Source organism: Macrobrachium rosenbergii, chromosome 51 (assembly GCF_040412425.1).
Source record: "Macrobrachium rosenbergii isolate ZJJX-2024 chromosome 51, ASM4041242v1, whole genome shotgun sequence".
NCBI classification, from domain to species: Eukaryota; Metazoa; Arthropoda; class Malacostraca; order Decapoda; family Palaemonidae; genus Macrobrachium; species Macrobrachium rosenbergii.
In genome coordinates this window covers 27,303,388-27,313,387 of record NC_089791.1, presented here as the reverse complement: position 1 = coordinate 27,313,387, position 10,000 = coordinate 27,303,388, and the positions used below count along the sequence as shown (strand labels likewise).

Below are 10,000 nucleotides of genomic sequence, written 5' to 3'. Positions count from 1 at the left end.
TTGTTCCCCCGAGATTTTATTTCATTGCGGTCTTTCAAAACGCTTGGGCTTCATAAAACATGTGGTGTATTCAGGAGTTTTTTTTTTTTACTTTTTTTTTTTTTTTGTCTATTTTAAGTCCATGCGCCCGTAGGCGTATTTTAGTCCATTGTGTGCGGTTGGTCTATTTTTTTTTTTTTCGTTTTTTTTTTATAGATTCTCATTGTTTGTGCTTGTGTTTGTGTATGTGTGTTTTGTTCTTGTGTGTTAATGGATTCTTATTGCTTGTGCTTGTGTATGTTTGTTTTGTTCTTGAGTGTGTTTGTAGATTCTCATTGTGTGTATGTGTTTGTTCTTGTGTGTAATAGATTCTTTTTGCTTTTGCTTGTGTTTGTGTGTGTTTTTTCTTGTGTGTGTATGTATATTCTCATTGCTTGTGTTTGTGTATGTGTGTTTTGTTATTGTTTGTGTTGATAGATCCTTATTGCTTGTGTTTGTGTATGTTTATTTTGTTTTTGTTTGTGTTAATAGATCGTCAATGCTTGTGCTTATGTATGTGTGTTTTTTCTTGTGTGTTTATAGATTCTTATTGCTTGTGCTTGTCTATGTGTACTGTATGTGCATTTTGTTCTTATGTGTTAATAGAGTCTCATTGCTTGTGCTTGCGTTAGTGTGCGTGTGTGTGTGTTTTTATGTTTATATTTTTGTGTGTTAATAGATTCTTATTTAATAGATTCTTGTTTTTTTTTTGCGCCCGTGTTTGTGCGTATGTGTTTTAATTAGTTTGTTCAGTTTTTCGTGTTTGTATTGTTGGTGTGTTAATATTGTCTCAGTGTTTGTGATCGTGTCTATACGTTTGTGTTTTGATTGTGGTGCGATCTGTTTGTTTTAGTTTTCTTATTTTTCATGTTCATGTTTGTGTATGTGTGTTTTGAGTGGTTGGCCTTGTGTTTTTATGTTTGTTTTTTTGTGTATGTGTGTTAATATATGCGTATTGTTTAAGCTCGTGTTTGTGTATGTTTGTATTGAATGGCTGATCCAGTGTGTGTTAGTACATTTTGTGCTCACGTTTGTGCATGTTTGTTGTAATCGGTTAGTCATGTGTTTATTTCATTGTATGTGTTAATAGATTCTATTTTTTGTGTTCTTGTTTGTGTATGTGTGAGTTGATTAGTTGTTCATGTCTCTATGTTTGTTTTCTTGTTTATGTGAATATATTAATCTCTGTGCCCGTGTATGGGCGTATGTGTTTTGAGTGGTTGGTCGTATGTTTTATGTTTGTTTTCATGTATGTGTTAACGTGTTCTCATTGTTTGTGTTTGTGTGTTTGTGTGTGATGTGCTTATGAATGCGCCTGTATTGTCTGAATGTGTGTGTTTATGTTTGGATTAGGTGTTTTTGAAAATTCGTTAGTGTTTATGTGTGTATTTACTTGTTGTTTGTGTTGTGTGTACGTATGTCATTGTGTTTGTTTTACGTATGTATTAAGCGTGTTTTGTTTGACTGATGTTAGAGCTTAGGCGTGTTTTTATGTGTATTTTTGGCGTTAATGAGTTTTTCTGTTTTTGTTTTTGAGTCATTCAATTTTTTTTTTTTTGTCTCTGTGTTGTATTCGCGGTATTTTTTTATTTATTTATATTTTTTTTTTTGCATTTTCCGCCGAATATGCTTTTAGTTTTCTGTAAAAGAAAATTATTGTGCCTGCTTTGTCCGTCCGTCCGCAGTTTATTCTGTCCGGAACTTTTTCTGCCCCACTTTTTCTGTCCGCACTTTATCTGTCCACCCTCAGATCTTAAAAAAACTACTTAGGCTAGAGGGCTGCAAATTGGTATGTTGATCACCCACCCTCCAATCATCAAACATACCAAATTGCAGCCCTCTAGCCTCAGTAGTTTTTATTTTATTTAATGTTAAAGTTAGCTATAATCATGCGTCTGGCAACGCTGTAGGACAGACCACAACGGGCCGTGGCTGAAAGCTTGATGGGCCACTGCTCATACAGAAAACTCGATTGAGCCAAAGAAACTTTGGTGCATTTTTTACTTGTTTATTGTTTGCCCGTGTGTTTGTTTAGTGTTTTTCATAAGTAGCTTTAGCAGTCATTAGTACTTCCGAGTTTTATTGTTTGCAAGCATATCAAATACACTATAGAATCGTTTGCTTAGTGAATATTATCAACCCCTTGTGAACATAATTTTGTGCATGTGTGGGGCGAATTTGTTGATTAAGCATGTTCGTGTTTGTTTGTGAATATATATGCTGAGAGTGTTTTTGTTTGTGAATGTACATGCTGAGAGTAAGTGCACCTTGTAAGTGAGTATTTAAAGTTTTATCATATTGTCCCGTTTGTCCTTTTCGTTCCTTGTGTGTGTATTTTCATTGTCTAGTTTTTCAGGTTTGTTTTTTGGGTGTGTGTGTGTTTGTAATTACCTTTATGTCTTTCAGCAACAGTGATATGATAAAGGAGTGTGACGTCATTTGGTTCCCAAGGATTATATGGCGGTATTGAAATGTATCTGTAAAACTCCATTTGAATATGCTGAATACCTATACAGTAATCCCTTGATTATCCGGATTCCCCTTATCCGGAACTCGACATTAACTGGGCACATCCCGATTCTATCCGAACTGTGACATTATAATACATCCCGATTCTTATCCGAACTATGTTAACTGGCACATTCGGATTCCCCTTATCCGAACTGACATTAACTCACATCCAAATTCCCTTATCCGGAACTCGACGTTATTTGGGCACATCCGGGATTATTATCCGAACTGACATTAAATGTGCATCCAGATATTTTATCCGGAACTCGACCTTAACTGGGCACATCCAAATTCCCTTTATCCGGAACTGACATTAACTGGGCACATCCGGATTCCCCTTATCCGAAATCGACATTAACTGTGCACATCCGGATTCCCCTTATCCGGAACTTGACATTAACTGGGCACATCCGGATTCCTGTTATCCGGAACTGACATTAACTGGGCACATCCAAACTCCCCTTATCCGGAACTCGATTTTAACTGGCACAACAAAACCAGTGGGACCAAAGATATGTATAAAAATTAGATATAAATTTCAAAAAAGTTGAAAAAACTGGATTTCTATATAATTGAATGTGATTTGTTATGGTACATTACATTACATTGTAACATACCAACGCAATTGGACCCTTGACCGGAACATATATATATAACTATATATATATATTCCCCTATATATATATAATATATATATATATGTATATACATATATATATATATCACGAAGGAAGCTTGAGTAAAGGCATCCTCATCATCTACAGTTTATTTTCAATGCTGACGATTCACTGACGAATTCAAACTCGCATTTTCAAGGCTACTAAAATATTATAATTTGGAACATCAATAACAAATTAATGCAATGACAAAGCTCTTTCTGTAGTAAAAATATTTAAAACAAAAATTCCAATAAGTAAAAGGAGTTGACTAAAATCTTAAAACAACCTCTATATAATTAAAAAGAACAAGACTAATATAAATAAGTAAAAACAGAGTGAGGAAAACCAGTTAAACTAGGCTACCAAACAATTTCAACTGAGGACCCCATGATATATTATATATATATTATATATATATATATATATATATATATATATAATTATATATATATATATATATATAAATATATATATATATATATATATATATATATATATATATATATATATATATATATATATATATATATATAATGCATATGGATGTCATAAAAATTTTTCAAAACTGGATTTCTGTAGTGTAAAGTGGTGTGATTTCACCTGATTATAACAGCGTGATGGTAATCTATTAAATATATGTTATGGTACATCATCACATTACGTAACAGCATACCAAGGGGCAGCAATTCCGTTTCCGATGCGCCGTTGCTCGATTCTAATTGAAAGGACGAACACAAAAATGAAAAATGCATTTTTGCCCGAGTTGAATTAGGTTAATAGTTCACCAAAGAGAACTTTTTATGCTAATGTTGTCACCGAGCGGAGTGCATGCTCTCAACATTATTATATTCATTAGGTGAAACTATTTATAATTTCCAGTGAAAATTATGATTAATGTGACGTTGCTGGAAAATGGTTCGACTCAGCGTAATTGCAACAACAAATTACCTTCTACTTTCAAAAATTAGTTTAGTAGCGTAAATGGGAATTTTGGATGGTGAAAACATTACCAATGTTGTGACTTGTTTATTTATAGAATTTTGTGAAATGATATGAATGTTAATGTGTTTGTGGTATGAAAGTATCCATTTCAGTATGTTAGACATATTGCATAACTTTTTTATTGAAAAGAAAAGGGAGAAATGTTTATTGTTTTGAAGGTATCACAGTCCTTCATGTGGAATGTATATATTTTAATAATGTTTGTGTAAAGTTTTTTGTTTATTATAGAAGGGCAATAACGTTACAATATATATATATATATATATATATATATATATATATATATATATATATATATATATATATATATATATATATATATATATATATATATATATATATATATATATATATATATATATATAGAGATAGATACATAGATAGATAGATATATCTGAATTCATTAAAATTACCAATTTAAATGGATAGAGTTCATTTTATTTATCTAAATCCACCTTTACACGACATATTTTACCAAAGACTATAGTCTGTTTCCGTTACTTATTTATGTTAAACAAAGGCTTATCTTCCCCTTCACCAGATGGGGTTTCCTTGTCTCTGCCAATCCGCGTTTTTGATATTTTGATCGTCAGCTTGTAAAAAACCCCATCCCTTGTATTTTATTAAAACTTCATTTCAGGGAATGAATGAAAAACTTAATTCCATATCAGTAGGTGATTTGGAAAACACAAAGATGTGAATATACATATATATATATATATATATATATATATATATATATATATATATATATATATATATATATATATATATATATATATATATATATATATATATATATATATATATATATATATATATATATATATATATATATATATATATATATATATATATATATATATATATATATAGTATACAGTATATATAATTATATGTATATATTTGTTTTGAAAACGCAACTTCGTGTCACTAACACGAATGGAAAATAGAACTTCATTTTAATAGGTACATGTAAGACTGAACTTCATTCCAGTAGCGGAATTGAAAACCGAACTTCATTCCAGTAGCTGCGATGGAATACAGAACTTCAATCGAGTATGTGAATTAGAAAAAAAAAATATTCCCTTCCAATAGATGAACGGAATATAGCATTTCATTCCACTCACTGATTGAAAACATCCCTGTAACGTCCGGTTAAACAGAGCTCCGCCATGCCAGTTGCTGGCTGGAAAACAAGAACTTCGTTCCTTTCCTCCAAAGGCAAATAGTTTGATGACCTAATCAAACACATCCAGGGGTCCCAGCAAAACTGGGGTCCTTTGCTTTCTGGGGAAAGAAAAAAGGGGGCTGTAGATGCATAAATACACGTCAAAAGGAACGTTTCGATTTATTTCCCTCCCTTCCATTTAGCGTCGCCAATTGAGCACCAAAAGAAAAAATAACTTCATTATTTTTTTTTTGGAAAGGGAAAAAATGAAAACAGAATTTCCTGTTTCTCTTTTTTTCCCCGCATTGGTTGCGTCCGTCTCTTTTTATCGCTTGTTCTCTGTGCAATCATTGTTCCTTTATCAATCATTATTTTTTTATTTCCTTTTCGTTCTGTATTATATTTACTTGTCCACTGACCTTGACTTCCTGTATGCCCAACTCATTGTCCTTTTTGTCTTTTGGAGATTTTTTTTTCTTCTTGTTTTATCGTTCGTTCTCTTTTCAACGATTTCTCCTTCATATCATTCTCTCTCTCTCTCTCTCTCTCTCTCTCTCTCTCTCTCTCTCTCTCTCTCTCTCTCTCTCTCATTTAAACCTCAAAGATTTAAATGAGTTTACAGTTGGTATTATAACGTTTTGTGCCATGTAGAACTTGATTTGCTTGCTGAGAACTCTCTCTCTCTCTCTCTCTCTCTCTCTCTCTCTCTCTCTCTCTCTCTCTCTCTCTCTGTGCCTCCTGTCTCTCCATCAACACGGCTTTATCTATCTGGGTGCTGGACAATAGAAACACTAACAGGAATAGTTTATCCAAGATAATTGAGTCTGCGGGCCCAAAGGGAAAGCCAGTCTATTCATCCCCGGATTCATAATTTATGGAACACACGCCAACCGACCAGTATCTGCAAGGTCGCTTTGCATAATTCAGATCTTGAGTCATTAGGCATAGGCTCATTGCAAGCACATATGCCGGATGTTATCATCGATTGCCTTATACACCCTCCCTCCCCCTCACCCATCAATCTCTCTTTCCCCCCTCCCCCTTCCCCAAGGACAGAAGATGTCAACCGCTTCCGAGAAGTGGGGTACAGGTGCTTGCTTGCTTTGGGTCAGCTGTAATCAGCGTGGATCTCTCTCTCTCTCTCTCTCTCTCTCTCTCTCTCTCTCTCTCTCTCTCTCTCTTTTTGTGGTGAACTATTGACGTGCTTTCAGCAATCAAAAAGGTTGTTTTACAAAGTTTGAATGAAATAGAGTTATTTGATTGTGACTTTAGGTTTTGTAGGAACTGCATCATGGGTAAAGTCAGACTTTATATATATGTGTGTGTATATATATATATATATATATATATATATATATATATATATATATATATATATATATATATATTATATACATATACATACATATATGTACATATATATAAATATACTGTATATATGTTATATATATATATATATATATATATATATATATATATATATATATATATATATATATACATATATACACACGTGTGCGTATATATATGTATATGTAACGTTTGTGTACATAACTACTATATAATTCTGTTATGAAGCAATCTTACTGGGAGTCAAACAGCATGACAGATGCTTCATGGATTACTGACAGGGTTCTTGGAAACATTCCTCTGGAATGTATCCGGGAATAACTGGATTCCAGCGAAGATACGATTCCAGCTTAGAGATTCCAGCCTCAAAAAAAAAAAAACACCCAGCTGCCTCAGTTGATTCTGACCAGCAGCTGAAAGGTCGTTCTGTACCTTGGTGATTGATTTCTGAGGGTTGTCTTTTTCGATATTTGCTCTCTCGTTGTGTTTTTGTATCTTGTCTCCGTAGGTTATGCGATATTGGGAAAGTCTTTATTATTATTATTATTATTATTATTATTATTCATTTAACATTATGTCAAACATGGGGTATGTCATTATTATTATTATAGTTATTGTTATTATTATTATTATTATTATTATTATTATTATTATTATTAATTATTAATAATATTTATATCATTATTATTATTATTATTATTATTATTATTATTATTATTATTATTATTATTTATTTAACATTGTGTCAAAATTGGTTATGTCTTTTTATTAATATTATAATTATTATTATTATTATTATTATTATTATTATTATTATTATTATTATTATTATTATTATTAAATTTTCCACTTAACATTGCGTCAAACATTTTGCCATTTTTCATTTTTCCTTATAGACACACGTGCATTTTATTTCATTCAAGAGTCTCTCTCTCTCTCTCTCTCTCTCTCTCTCTCTCTCTCTCTCTCTCTCTCTCTCTCTCTCTCTCTGGTCAGGACTTTTCCAAGCTTGATGATTTATTACCTAGGCTGTATAATCTACTTTTTCCCTGCCCATTTTCATTATTAGCTTACTGCCCCTGTAATTAATCGGTTTTCGACGAATGAGTTGCTTGTTTAAAAGAATTCACAATTCCAGAATAATTGGTAACTGTTTAAAAAAGGCTGATGTTTTATTTTGCTTTAGTTTTTCCAGGAAATCTAGAATCTTAGTCATGGCCTGCCTAATGCTAGGATTTCGTGGAAAAACAAAAGCAAAATAGAACATCAGCCTTTTATAAATGGTCATGAGTAGCTCGGAAATTATGAATTCTTTTAAAAACGCAACTCATACAATACACATTATTAATTTGTATTGTAAAAAAAATCAGGTTTGCTATAAAGAGAAAGAGAAAACGTTTTAGCTTTACATACTTTACACAGTAAATGCTTCATTTTTTTATTCCATTTACTTCTTAGGAATTTCATCCTGTACATGATTAGTTCTAATTTTTAATTTCCCATTATTAACCGAAGAAATCATCTGTTCACATCAACATCTTTCCAGTTTTTGGGAGAATCTCCCACCTCCTTTTCCGAGGGCGTAGCTCGCTGCTAATACGAGCCTCTCTTGAAAACAAGCCATTGTATCCTATAGGACTGTTTTAGCCTCCTGGATTCCCATTCCATTCCATTCCAGTCCGGCAGCCGAAGAGAAAAAAATATCTCGCCGAAGGTTCTTCTCTAGTTCATTTGGCGGTCGCCGCCCGCCATTCCAGACTGCAGACCCGGAGGTCATTCCAGCTACCACTCCAATCCTATTCTCATTCCTTCCAGCCCTTTAAGCCGGGCGTAATCCCCTCGATATCCAGACCATACGAAAGTTCCAGTTTATTCCAGCGCTTGCCCTGATAAGGTCATCCGGCGATTCTAAGCTAATCTCCGGAATCTTTTGAGTCTTCGGGAATCGGCTCCGGATTATGGACTGGAAGGTTTCTGGCGTGTTTGGAAGGGGGAGGGGGAGGGAGGGAAGTAGGGGTGCCGGGGATGAAAATGGAAAAGAAGGTCCCCAAAGGATGATGAAGAACTTGGGGGTCGAGTAAGGGTGGGGATGGAGGCGGGGTGGGGGGTGGAATTAGAGGGAGCCCACAAGGGTCGAGGAGAGAAAGGAGCGCATTGCCTGAAAACAGAAATTAGGGAGGTAATAGGAATGATAACAATATTCTACGTTATGATGATAATGATGAAAGCTCCGTTCGCGTAATTACGTCAATGCTGAGGTTCTTTTCTGCTTATTTTTTTTTCTGGGAATAATAGACATTTCAGTAGCTTATTCTGTAAGAGTCAAAATAAAAAAGGAATAATTTTACCATGTGAAAACTTGAACATTTCAATAAACTTAATGGACTGCAATCATAATGCCTCATGAAGGACTCTCTCTCTCTCTCTCTCTCTCTCTCTCTCTCTCTCTCTCTCTCTCTCTCTCTCTCTCTCTCTCTCGACAGCGATAGCATCCGTAAGAGGCAAACTTTAAAAAGGAATAATTCTACAATGTGAAAACTTGAACATTTCAGTAAACTTAATGGATTACAATCATAATGTCCCCTGAAGGAGTCTCTCTCTCTCTCTCTCTCTCTCTCTCTCTCTCTCTCTCTCTCTCTCTCTCTCTCTCTCTCTCTCTCTCTCCACTACAGTCATAGCATCTGTAAGAGACAAAATGTTAAATAATAATTTTACAATATCAATAATTGAATCCTTCAATAAACTTAATGGATTACAACCATAATATCCCCTGAAAGACTCTCTCTCTCTCTCTCTCTCTCTCTCTCTCTCTCTCTCTCTCTCTCTCTCTCTCTCTCTCTCTCTCTCTCTCAGTCACAGCATCCTCAGCTATACAAACAGATAAATAAGTGAAGAGATTAATTCACCTGGGTCACAGGGGATTACAAATGTCATAGTACTGATGAAGTTGTCTGGGCAAACGCTGCAGGATATTTTTCTGTTTGCTTCCATAATTCTTGGAATTGTTGATTTTGGCCCGTAGCGGGTCGACCTGACGAGAGCAAGGTCTCAAAGTAACGCGTCTGAGCATGTTTCGGGCGTCTCTGCATATATATATATATATATATATATATATATATATATATATATATATATATATATATATATATATATATATGTATGTATATGTATATATATATATATATATTTATATTTATATTTATATATATACATATATACATATATATATATATATATATATATATATATGTATATATATATGTGTATATATATATATATATATATATTA

General features: G+C 33.4%; 1 protein-coding gene across 3 annotated transcripts in view; it reads left to right on the top strand.

The window, feature by feature from the left end:
- The window catches only part of LOC136833233 (DBH-like monooxygenase protein 1), a 1,137,248-nt gene that overhangs the window by 668,558 nt on the left and 458,690 nt on the right, over window positions 1-10,000 (top strand). The window lies entirely within an intron of this gene.